At 36.1% G+C, this 13295-nt stretch overlaps 1 protein-coding gene across 7 annotated transcripts in view; it reads left to right on the forward strand.

Annotated features, from left to right (window-relative positions):
* Nucleotides 1-13295, forward strand: part of DLG2 (discs large MAGUK scaffold protein 2) — a 1980468-nt gene that overhangs the window by 225375 nt on the left and 1741798 nt on the right. The window lies entirely within an intron of this gene.

The following is a 13295-nucleotide window of genomic DNA, read 5'->3' on the forward strand; positions in this document are numbered from 1 at the left end:
TTTTTTTTTCTTTTTCAATTTTTTTTCTCTTCTTCTGCTAAATTTTTTAACTTTTACCCTTTTCTTTTTTAACGTTTTTTAACTAGTTTATCTAATATATATATTTTTTTTTCCTTTTCATATTTTTTCATTATTGGTTTTCTTTTTTTATTTGTTTCTTTTTTCTTTTTTCTTTTCTTTCTGAACCTCTTTTTATCCCCTTACCCCCCCTCACGATTTGGGATCTCTTCTGATTTGGCTAAAGCATATTTTCCTGGGGTTCTTGCCACCCTTTTAGTATTTTACTTGTTCCTCCATATACTCTTATCTGGACAAAATGACAAGGCGGAAAAATTCACCACAAAAAAAAGAACAAGAGGAAGTACCGAAGGCTAGGGACCTAATCAATACAGACATTGGTAATATGTCAGATCTAGAATTCAGAATGACGATTCTCAAGGTTCTAGCTGGGCTCGAAAAAGGCATGGAAGATATTAGAGAAAGCCTCTTGGGAGATTTAAAAGCCCTTTCTGGAGAAATAAAAGAACTAAAATCTAATCAACTTGAAATCAAAAAAGCTATTACTGAGGTGCAATCAAAAATGGAGGCTCTCACTGCTAGGATAAATGAGGCAGAAGAAAGAATTAGCGATATAGAAGACCAAATGACAGAGAATAAAGAAGCTGAGCAAAAGAGGGACAAACAGCTACTGGACCACGAGGGCAGAATTCGAGAGATAAGTGACACCATAAGACGAAACAACATTAGAATAACTGGGATTCCAGAAGAAGAAGAAAGAGAGAGGGGAGCAGAAGGTATATTGGAGAGAATTATTGGAGAAAATTTCCCCAATATGGCAAAGGGAACAAGTATCAAAATCCAGGAGGTTCAGAGAACCCCCCTCAAAATCAATAAGAATAGGTCCACACCCCGTCACCTAATAGTCAAATTTACAAGTCTTAGTGACAAAGAGAAAATCCTGAAAGCAGCCCGGTAGAAGAAGTCTGTAACATACAATGGTAAAAATATTAGATTGGCAGCAGACTTATCCACAGAGACCTGGCAGGCCAGAAAGAGCTGGCATGATATATTCAGAGTACTAAACGAGAAAAACATGCAGCCAAGAATACAATATCCAGCTAGGCTATCATTGAAAATAGAAGGAGAGATTAAAAGCTTCCAGGACAAACAAAAACTGAAAGAATTTGCAAACACCAAACCAGCTCTACAGGAGATATTGAAAGGGGTCCTCTAAGCAAAGAGAGACCCTAAAAGTAGTAGATCAGAAAGGAACAGAAACAAAATACAATAACAGTCACCTTACAGGCAATACAATGGCACTAAATTCATATCTCTCAATAGTTACCCTGAATGTTAATGGGCTAAATGCCCCAATCAAAAGACACAGGGTATCAGAATGGATAAAAAACAAAACCCATCTATATGTTGCCTACAAGAAACTCATTTTAAACCCGAAGACACCTTCAGATTTAAAGTGAGGGGGTGGAAAAGAATTTACCATGCTAATGGACATCAGAAGAAAGCAGGAGTGGCAATCCTTATATCAGATCAATTAGATTTTAAGCCAAAGACTATAATAAGAGATGAAGAAGGACACTATATCATACTCAAAGGATCTGTCCAACCAGAAGATCTAACAATTTTAAATATCTATGCCCCTAACGTGGGAGCAGCCAACTATATAAACCAATTAATAACAAAATCAAAGAAACACATCGACAATCATACAATAATAGTAGGGGACTTTAACACTCCCCTCACTGAAATGGACAGATCATCCAAGCAAAAGATCAACAAGGAAATAAAGGCCTTGAATTAGACACTGGACCATATGGATATCAGAGATATATTCAGAACATTTCATCCCAAAGCAACAGAATACACATTCTTCTCTAGTGCACATGGAACATTCTCCAGAATAGATCACATCCTGGGTCCTAAATCAGGTCTCAACCAGTATCAAAAGATTGGGATCATTCCCTGCATATTTTCAGACCACAATGCTCTGAAGCTAGAACTCAATCACAAGAGGAAATTTGGAAAGAACCCAAATACATGGAGACTAAACAGCATCCTTCTAAAGAATGAATGGGTCAACCAGGAAATTAAAGAAGAATTGAAAAAATTCATGGAAACAAATGATAATGAAAATACAACGGTTCAAAGTCTGTGGGACACAACAAAGGCAGTCGTGAGAGGAAAATATATAGCAGTACAAGCCTTTCTCAAGAAACAAGAAAGGTCTCAAGTACACAACCTAACCCTACACCTAAAGGAGCTGGAGAAAGAACAAGAAAGAAACCCTAAACCCAGCAGGAGAAGAGAAATCATAAAGATCAGAGCAGAAATCAATGAAATAGAAACCAAAAAAACAATAGAACAAATCAATGAAACTAGGAGCTGGTTCTTTGAAAGAATTAATAAGATTGATAAACCCCTGGCCAGACTTATCAAAAAGAAAAGAGAAAGGACCCAAATAAATAAAATCATGAATGAAAGAGGAGAGATCACAACTAACAACAAAGAAATACAGACAATTATAAGAACATATTATGAGCAACTCTATGCCAACAAATTTGACTATCTGGAAGAAATGGATGCATTCCTAGAGACATATAAACTACCACAACTGAACCAGGAAGAAATAGAAAGTCTGAACAGACCCATAACCAGTAAAGAGTTTGAAACAGTCATCAAAAATCTCCAAACAAACAAAAGCCCAGGGCCAGATGGCTTCCCGGGGGAATTCTACCAAACATTTAAAGAAGAACTAATTCCTATTCTCCTGAGACTGTTCCAAAAAATAGAAATGGAAGGAAAACTTCCAAACTCATTTTATGAGGCCAGCATCACCTTGATCCCAAAACCAGACAAGGATCCCATCAAAAAAGAGAACTACAGACGAATATCCTTGATGAACACAGATGCAAAAATTCTCACCAAAATACTAGCCAATAGGATTCAACAGTACATTAAAAGGATTATTCACCACGACCAAGTGGGATTTATTCCAGGGCTGCAAGGTTGGTTCAACATCCGTAAATCAATCAATGTGATACAACACATTAATAAAAGAAAGAACAGGAACCATATGATACTCTCCATAGATGCTGAAAAAGCATTTGACAAAATACAGCATCCCTTCCTGATCAAAACTCTTCAAAGTGTAGGGAGAGAGGGCACATACCTCAATATTATCAAAGCCATCTATGAAAAACCCATCGCAAATATCATTCTCAATGGAGAAAAACTGAAAGCTTTTCCTCTAAGGTCAGGAACACGGCAGGGATGTCCGTTATCACCACTGCTATTCAACATAGTACTAGAAGTCCTAGCCTCAGCAATCAGACAGCAAAAAGTAATTAAAGGCATCCAAATTGGCAAAGAAGAAGTCAAACTATTACTCTTCGCAGATGATATGATACTATATGTGGAAAACCCAAAAGACTCCACTCCAAAACTGCTAGAACTGGTACAGGAATTCAGTAAAGTGTCAGGATATAAAATCAATGCACAGAAATCAGTCGCATTTCTCTACACCAACAGCAAGACAGAAGAAAGTGAAATTAAGGAGTCAATCCCATTTACAATAGCACCCAAAACTATAAGATACCTAGGAATAAACCTAACCAAAGAGACTAAGAATCTATACACAGAAAACTATAAAGTACTCATGAAAGAAATTGAGGAAGACACAAAGAAATGGAAAAATGTTCCATGCTCCTGGATTGGAAGAATAAATATTGTGAAAATGTCTATGCTACCTAAAGCAATCTACACATTTAATGCAATTCCTATCAAAGTACCATCCATTTTTTTTCAAAGAAATGGAACAAATAATCCTAAAATTTATATGGAACCAGAAAAGACCACGAATAGCCAAAGGAATATTGAAAAAGAAAGCCAAAGTCGGTGGCATCACAATTCCGGACTTCAAGCTCTATTACAAAGCTGTCATCATCAAGACAGCATGGTACTGGCACAAAAACAGACACACAGATCAATGGAACAGAATAGAGAGCCCAGAAATAGACCCTCAACTCTATGGTCAACTAATCTTCGACAAAGCAGGAAAGAATGTCCAATGGAAAAAAGACAGCCTCTTCAATAAATGGTGTTGGGAAAATTGGATAGCCACATGCAGAAAAATGAAATTGGATCATTTCCTTACACCACACATGAAAATAGACTCAAAATGGATAAAGGACCTTAATGTGAGAAAGGAATCCATCAAAATCCTTGAGGAGAACACAGGCAGCAACCTCTTCGACCTCAGCCACAGCAACATCTTCCTAGGAACATCGCCAAAGGCAAGGGAAGCAAGGGCAAAAATGAACTATTGGGATTTTATCAAGATCAAAAGGTTTTGCACAGCAAAGGAAACCGTTAACAAAACCAAAAGACAACTGACAGAATGGGAGAAGATATTTGCAAACGACATATCAGATAAAGGGCTAGTGTCCAGAATCTATAAAGAACTTAGCAAACTCAACACCCAAAGAACAAATAATCCAATCAAGAAATGGGCAGAAGACATGAACAGACATTTCTGCAAAGAAGACATCCAGATGGCCAACAGACACATGAAAAAGTGCTCCACATCACTCGGCATCAGGGAAATACAAATCAAAACCACAATGAGATACCACCTCACACCAGTCAGAATGGCTAAAATTAACAAGTCCGGAAATGACAGATGCTGGCTAGGATGCGGAGAAAGGGGAACCCTCCTACACTGTTGGTGGGAATGCAAGCTGGTGCAACCATTCTGGAAAACAGCATGGAGGTTCCTCAAAATGTTGAAAATAGAACTACCCTATGACCCAGCAATTGCACTACTGGATATTTACCCTAAAGATACAAATGTAGTGATCTGAAGGGTCACGTGCACCCGAATGTTTATAGCAGCAATGTCTACAATAGCCAAACTATGGAAAGAACCTAGATGTCCATCAACAGATGAATGGATAAAGAAGATGTGGTATATATACACAATGGAATACTATGCAGCCATCAAAAGAAATGAAATCTTGCCATTTGTGACGACGTGGATGGAACTAGAGGGTATCATGCTTAGCGAAATAAGTCAATCAGAGAAAGACAACTATCATATGAACTCCCTGATATGAGGGAGAGGAGATGCAATATGGGGGGTTAAGGGGGTAGGAGAAGAGTAAATGAAGCAAGTTGGGATTGGGAGGAAGATAAACCATAAGTGACTCTTAATCTCACAAAACAAACTGAGGGTTGCTGGGGGGGAGGGGGGTTGGGAGAGGCGGGGTGGGGTTATGGACATTGGGGAGGGTATGTGCTATGGTGAGTGCTGTGAAGTGTGTAAACCTGGCGATTCACAGACCTGTACCCCTCGGGAAAAAAAATATATATGTTTATGAAAAATAAAATTAAAAAAAAATTGTGAGTTCATTCTATGATAAAAAATGTGGTTATTTAAACCCTTAGGTACAGTAGCAAGGTTTATGTTGATAAAGTACAAATCGTGATTTCAAATTCACTTAAATTCCCTTTTTCTCTTCAGTTAATCACAGTTTAGAATTTGTTTTTTATTTCCAAGATCAAAGCTCTTTTAGGAAGCCCATATATCATATTAATTTATGTAGAAATGAATGGAAATACATTATGGGGAATATTTAACTTTTCTGGTGAAGAGGACAATAGAGAAGAGAAGCATCCCTTACTATGAACATTACTGTATTCATTCACATGTATTCGAAGTATCATTTAAACTGAAATGTTATTTAATTATGCTATCTCGTTAGAGTTAACAAAAACTAATTACTATTATTTTTAATAGCAGAAATTAATTAAAACTTAGTTAAGGGGTTTTATTCTTTTATTACTTGAGACTTGATTATTATTTGATCATTATTGGCTAATATTTGTTGAGTATCTGCTGGATATATAAAGATTTGAAAATCTGATGAAGTACAATCAGAGATGAAAAGTGGATGGCTATTAGTGCTCCACACAGAACATCAGGGAATTCTTTTAACAGTTTGGTTGCTGTGTCCATCTCACGTCTGATGCAGGTTTGGTGAACTTATGTCTCACATTTGCAATCTTCTCAGGACCATTAGCCTTTGGCCACACCCAAGCAGCTTCCAGTTGAATCACTGCTGCCATTACCTGTAGCCTTGTTAGGGATTTAAAGGATCTTCACACGAGTCCACATGTTCCTGCGTAGTGTGTTCTTTCCCTGACTCTCCTACAGGTTACTCCTGAAAGTACTTCCTCAATAAATTGCATGCATAATCATCCTCATCTTGGGTTGTGCTTCTGAAGAACTCGATGTGTAACAGTGGATATTTGAAAAAAGTAAATGGTGGTAATAGTAAATGTTGAAGAAAGCAGGTCTTGCATTGGAGAAGATGACTCAAGATTTCAGAGAAAGGCTTGGGGACAATCAAAAACTAGGAGCTTTTTGCAGAAAATGGGTTGTTTTTAGAGCAGCTATCAGGGCCATGTTTCCTAATATTCCTAAGTTAGCTAAGTTTCCCAGGTCCCTAAATTTTCTAAGTCTTCTCATTCTAGAAGGGCCTGATTATTTTCCCAGAGGGAAGAATTTAGCACACTGTACATTAAAGATGTTTGTTAGCAATTTTCTCCATATTGTTGTTTGTGGATAGTTGAAATTGCTGTCTAGCATTACTTCCCATGTTTAGGTTGGGTAGAAATTGATATGACAAGTATGTTGGGGTAGAAATTGATATGACAATTATCTTGAAGCAGCAATAATCAATACACATGGAAAGAAATTCCCAGGATGACAGAGCTGGATTGGCTAGAGTAGGGACTGAGGATTGGTTAAAGAGATTTTCAAGGACTCCTTCGCAAGGATTTCTGAAAGCAGTCACCAAGGAAAGTAGTATTGTCTCCTGGAGTGCTTTACTGAGTCAATGTGCATTTTAACCATAGGATGTAGCTTAACCTTTGGCAGTTATTTTTACCTGAGGAAATGGAGACTCTAACAGGTAAAGTGATTTGGGATTAAAAATGAGAAAATTAGGACCTCATTTCAGATTTTTTCAGTCATTATTCACAAATACATATTAAGATAGTTGTATTTTGATAAAATTAGTATATGGTACAGCTAAGCACAGGTATTACTTAAGAGATATGAACTATAAAGGATAAGCAGAAAGGGTAGTTGGAGCTGGTGTGACATTTAAAGGAATATGGGCAAGGGACAATATACTAAGCCCAAATAAGTGCAAATAATTTGGCATGACTGCACTGTAGTTGTGTCTTTGTGGTCAGAGATGAGGCTAAATTGCAAAGTAGAAACTAGGTGATGGAGGACGTTTTACATCATATTAAGAAGTTGTAATTTTATCTTGAAAGAGATGCTGAGTGACTAAAGGATTTTAAACAGGGAAGTAAATGGATCAGATTTGCATGTTAGAAACAACACTGTCAGCAGTGTGGAGGTATTATAATAATTCAAAGGAAAAATAATGAGAGCTTAAACCATGATGTATTAATGGAAATGTAGATGAGGAAAAGACCAGAGACATGCTTAGAGATAGAATTTGAAAGGACATAGTGATTGACTGGATATAAATTAGAGAGAGACAAGGGTCTGGAATGACTCCTACCTTTCTGGATTGGGTTACTCAACAATGGTCATTTTGTCTCCAAGAGAAGGAAAGTATAGGAAGGATAGGCTGCTGTTACGGGGATGTCCTAGAAGAGAGGAAAAAGATAACTTCAGTTTTGGACATGTCCATTGTCTACCATGAAAGATGAGGTTTCATCAGATTAAGACAGACAATATTGCTACTTAGTAACAAAGTATCCTTTGCACTTTACAGATGGAAGAAGGTCAGAGAAATAAAGTGCTTTATTGAAAACATAATGGTTGGAGAGCTGGAATCAGGATTTAGGATACTTGTTTTGAGTGCTGACTTGTCTGCATGCTTTATTTGTAAACATAGGGTACTGCTATTATTTTTGATCAGAAATTCAGATTACTTCTTACTATATCATACCACTGATGGGGGAAAAATTAGTGTCAGAGTATGTAAATAGTTTACAAATATACTTACATTATTTCTTTGATTCTAAGAATGATAATTTTGGGATGAGCCATGATGATTTGAAATCCTTTTTATGTGTAGTGATATTTTATTAAAAAGTAATTTCCTTCCAACGGTATTTCATATCGTTTTCTCCATTTCTGTAAAGCCCTCTTGGTTAGATCTGCCATATTTTCTGGGCTCTATCTTGCCTTCACCATCTTTCTTCAAATTCCCGCCCTTCAGTCTGACTTTTCATTTTCTATTTTCTGCCTCTAGCCTATTAAGTATGAGTCTCTTACCCCCATTTGTTCTCTCTTTGTGAAGTCCCTTACTGTTTTTGGTATCTTATTGCAGTCCCATTAATCTTATCTATGCAGTCATATAAACCATATTAAATATTTTTTAAAGCAGTAGTTTATAATGTGCGATCAACTAACTTTTGCTGTGGAGAAGGCACCACAGAGGCAAGCAGTCCTTGCACTTTGGGGTAACAAATCTCAATGCCCTTCTTTCTAAAGCCTTTGTCTTCTTATCCTGTCATCAGGTTAGTAGAGGTAAGAATTTCAAGTGAGCAGAAAGAGGGATGGAAGAGGGATAGTTGCTGCTTCTTGGGCAGACCAGTTGTAATATTTTATGGGAATAATAGTCTTGTAGTAAAGGCATCATGACCTGTGAAGGGAGCATGGCCTTATCATATAGACTTTGTTTGAAACCTGGTTCTATTTCTTTTAGCTGCAGGATCCTGGGAAAATTGCTTAGCTTCTTTATGCTTCAATTTTCTCAAAGATGGTCATTGTGAAATTTAAATAATATATGAAAAAAATATGTACAACCTGACATCTAGAAAACCTGTGAATTTCCTTTTCTCTTTGCAATCTCTCTTAGGTGACACCCTATGTATCTGCCTATTATTTTGAATTGTGGGGAATCTTCCTTTGGGATAGTAAGCAATATTGTACCCTAATAGTCACTGACCATTAACCTGCCAGTCTTGCACAAAGCCCAGTGATTACTATAAATGTTTTTCTAAAGAATCACTCTTAAGAAGCTTCTGAGAATTTTGTCAATATTTAGAATGATATATAATTAGAATAAAAAGACTGTTGTGTGATGGTTTGAAATAGTCTACTTCTACAGTGTTATCATCCAGCCTGATCTGTAAAGCATTTAAAGGGTATGTGCCTTTGGTACTTCAACTCAGTGCGTGCTGCTTCCCTCTTGATATAATGGAGGACAATGGATTTGCAGACCACTTTCTGGAACAAAGAAAAGACTACATTGAATTTTTATTTAAGTACAGTCTTTTTCAGTACTGTTCTTTTGGTTTTAAATCATGTATCTATTTTGTACTTTATTACCATGTTTAGAACAGTGTATAGCTTGCAGTGTTACCATCAGTTTCTTAGAATTTTCTCTAGGATTTATTTATTTTTATTTTTGTTATTTATTTGACAGAGAGAGAGAGAGAGAGAGAGAGAGAGCAAGAGAACGCATAGCAGGGGGAGTGGCAGGCAGAGGGAAAAGCAGGCTCCCCACCGAGCAGGGAGGCTGATGCGGGGCTCAGTCCCAGGACTCTGGGATTATAACCTGAGCCAAAGGTACATGCTTAACTGACTGAGCCACCCAGGTGCCCCTATTTTCTCTAGGATTTAAAATAAATTCTGTAAGAGTTAAAAGAAACCAGTAAGGAGGAATAGAAAAATACACAATATGTTTAAGGAAAGTCTGACTAATCAGCATTGAATAAAAATTAGAAATCAATCAAGATATAGAATATACTTTGTAGGATTCATACTAGAGCAAATGGAAGGCACTTTGAGAAATTATGAAAACAATCAAAGTGATAAATAACTGTATTTTGCACCGTGTCTTGTTGGAATAAACTATCACAAACCATAGAGAGGGTAAATGGAAGAAATTACAGTAGAAACAGTTTATACTGAATGAAAGTTCAGGGAACCTAGTTATAGGTTCTATCTCATCATTGTCCAAAGAGAATAGAATATATGTGATTATTACTTCCAAAGGAAGCAAAATTCATACATCTTTATTTTTGTTTTGAGCTTTGCTTTTGCCTTTATCTGTCATTTGTCTCTAAAGAGGCTCACCAACTTCTGTAATGAAACCAAGCCCAGCATCTCTGAGATGGCAATGTCGGGACCATCTTCTGGAGTCACCTGAGAAAGTTTCATAGAAAAGATGAATTTCAGGAGCTAAAGATAACCCTCACAAGAAAGTCCTCATTCCATTGTCTACCATGAAAGATGAGGTTTCATCAGATTAAGACAGACAATATTGCTACTTAATAACAAAGTATCCTTTGCACTTTACAGATGGAAGAAGGTCAGAGAAATAAAGTGCTTTATTGAAAAAATAATGGTTGGAGAGCTGGAATCAGGATTTAGGATACTTGTTTTGAGTGCTGACTTGTCTGTATGCTTTATTTGTAAACATAGGGTACTGCTATTATTTTTTTAGTTAACGTCCTTCACAACAGCTTTTTCAAATAAGTGATAGATTGGCTTATCATTTCCATACTGTATCTGTATCTTAATTTCATCTGCCAAAATGATGCATGATTCCCAGAAACATTTATGCTCAATGCCCATTTGCTGTAGAAACACTCCCTGTTTCTTTCCTAATAGCAACACTTAAACTGTGTAATCACTGTGATTATCATTCTACTTCAGAAGATTTTGCTAGCTGTTCTGTCAGGTTCCCACCTATCTCAGAAACTGTATACCATCATTCTATTTTTGTTGTTTCGCATGGTACTTCCTATTGGTTGTGCTGGTTGTTCTTCTTGGGGTGTGTGTGTATGAGAGAGAGAGAGAGAGAGTCACAGAGAGAGAGAGACAGAAAACGTTTTAGGGTATAGTAATCTGAAACAAGTACTAGGTCTTGCTATTAATTAGGAAAAACTGACCTTTTGCTGGTCAATTCTATACGTATTTTATTAAAAACAAAGAACAAAGAACAAAGAACAAAAATATTAAACTTGACCATGGTGTGGGTCAGGCATGGTCTTGTTTCCGGGTATATAAAAATAAATAGGTCATAATCTTGAACATTGGAAGTTTGCCATCTTGTTTAGGGAGAGAAATAAATAGGATATATAGGAGAGAGAAGGAGAGAGGAGTCAAGCTCAGTACCATCCCATAGTAGCAATCAGACAAATCCAGAAAGTTAGAAACCCTGTAGGAGTTGGTCTCTTCTGCAGTACTGTTTCATGAAAAATTGAAGGGGAACAGAGTTGTGCTAGATTAAAAGAGTGCTTAAATACAAACAAATTAAAAAAAAAGAATGCTTAACAGACATTATAATCAATATCAGTATGTGGACCTGGGTGCTGTGCTGGTTTGTACAAAGCAGTTCAAAGGACATTTTTGAGACAATTAGGGCAATTTCAACATTGAATGTATCAAAGGAAATAAAAATTTATTGATATAGAAAGGTAGAGAATAGTAAATGAAAAGTTCATATTATGAAAAAGTATGTAAGGGAGACCAACTTTTTAGAGCCAACTGAGGACACACTATACCAGATAAAATTTTTTTTACATACTTGTGTTGTTACTTTAACACAACAATATGTTATACATTTTTAACATATTGTTATGCATCTATGCTGTTCTTTATCACATGTTACATTACATATTAAATATTACTTTCCTAGATTTTGTACATATTCTATCATTTTAGTGTAAAAATATAAAATAGCTGTTTATTTGAAATTATATATTGTTTACTCTTCTGTTATATAAATGCTGTTGTTTAAACACTATGAGTAAAAAGAAAGAGAAAAAAATCCTAGCACCAGAGTTCTATAAAATCTCACCCTTAGCCATCCACCTTTGTGTCTTTGCTGAGAACAAAGGCAGCCAAGAAGTCACAGGATGCAAAAAGGGAGCCAGAGAGAGAGTTGGAGCAACCACTTGGAAGATTAAATTCACTCTAATTCTGAAAACACCATAAAATCCCTGCACAGATCAGAGCAGGACTACAGGAAAGATATTTCAAAATATACCCTACTTAAAAGACCAGCAACATGATTTAGAAGAACAGACTCATCTTACACAGACCATCTTAGTTTAAAGAATCAAGCATGATTTAAATTCAAAATCCCATTTAAAAAAATTAACAGATAAACCATTAGATAACTTGTTCAAGAAAGAAAAGGAAAAATACAAATACACAAAATAAGAAATTATACAGGGAAGTACCCCCTTAAACAGAAGAAATGAAAAAGATTATATGAGTTAAATTTGTAGACAATTTTGAGAAGTTTATCAAAACTGATCCTATTAGAGTTAGAAAGTCTTTTTTTTTTTAAGATTTTTATTTATTTATTTGACAGAGAGATAGAGACAAGAAGTAGACAGACCAGCAGGCACAGGGAGAGGGAGAAGCAGGCTCTCCGCTGAGCAGGGAGCTTGATGTGGGGCTTGATCCCAGGACCCTGGGATCATGACCTGAGCCAAAGGTAGCTGCTTAACTGACTGAGCCACCCAAATGCCCCTCGAGTTAAAAAGTCTTTGAAGTCAAATTTTCACAGGAAAGATAAAGTTATCGAGGAACCACCCCCGAACACAACACAACAAAACATGAGGACCAAATGGTTTCACAAGGGAATTCTTTTCAACTTTGAAAGATGAGATATATTTCATGTTCTATAAGCTATTGCAGAGCATTAAAAAGGAAGAAAATGTAACACAGACATCTAACCCAAATAAAGAAAACTACAGATCAATATCTCTCGTGGATATTGATGCAAAAAACTTAAAATATCAAGACAGAATCCAATACCATATTAAGAAAATAATACACCATGATCAAATGGGATTTTTCTAGGAATGCAACAAAGAAATCTGTTAATATCATGTACACATTAATAAATTCAAGAAGAAGTTATATAATTATCTCCATATAGATTGAGTAAATCCTTGGAAAAAATTTCACATAAATTCATGATAAAAACATTTAAGGAAAACATTTAAGGAGGAATACTTTCTCAAAACGATAAAAAAAATGTATACCTTTGTTTTTAAACCAGGATCTTTTAAAATTTATTTTATTTTTATTTAAATTCAATTAATTAACATATCATGTCAGGTGTATATATATATAATACCCATTGCTTATTATATCACGTGCCCTCATTAATGCCCATCACCCAGTTACCCCATCCCCACACTACCCCCAAGATCTTTTTTTGAACCAAGAAATACTAGAGGATATACTAGAGGAATTTTCATGAAGA

Source organism: Lontra canadensis, unplaced genomic scaffold (genome assembly GCF_010015895.1).
Source record: "Lontra canadensis isolate GAN:19392208 unplaced genomic scaffold, GSC_riverotter_1.0 scaffold7, whole genome shotgun sequence".
NCBI classification, from domain to species: Eukaryota; Metazoa; Chordata; class Mammalia; order Carnivora; family Mustelidae; genus Lontra; species Lontra canadensis.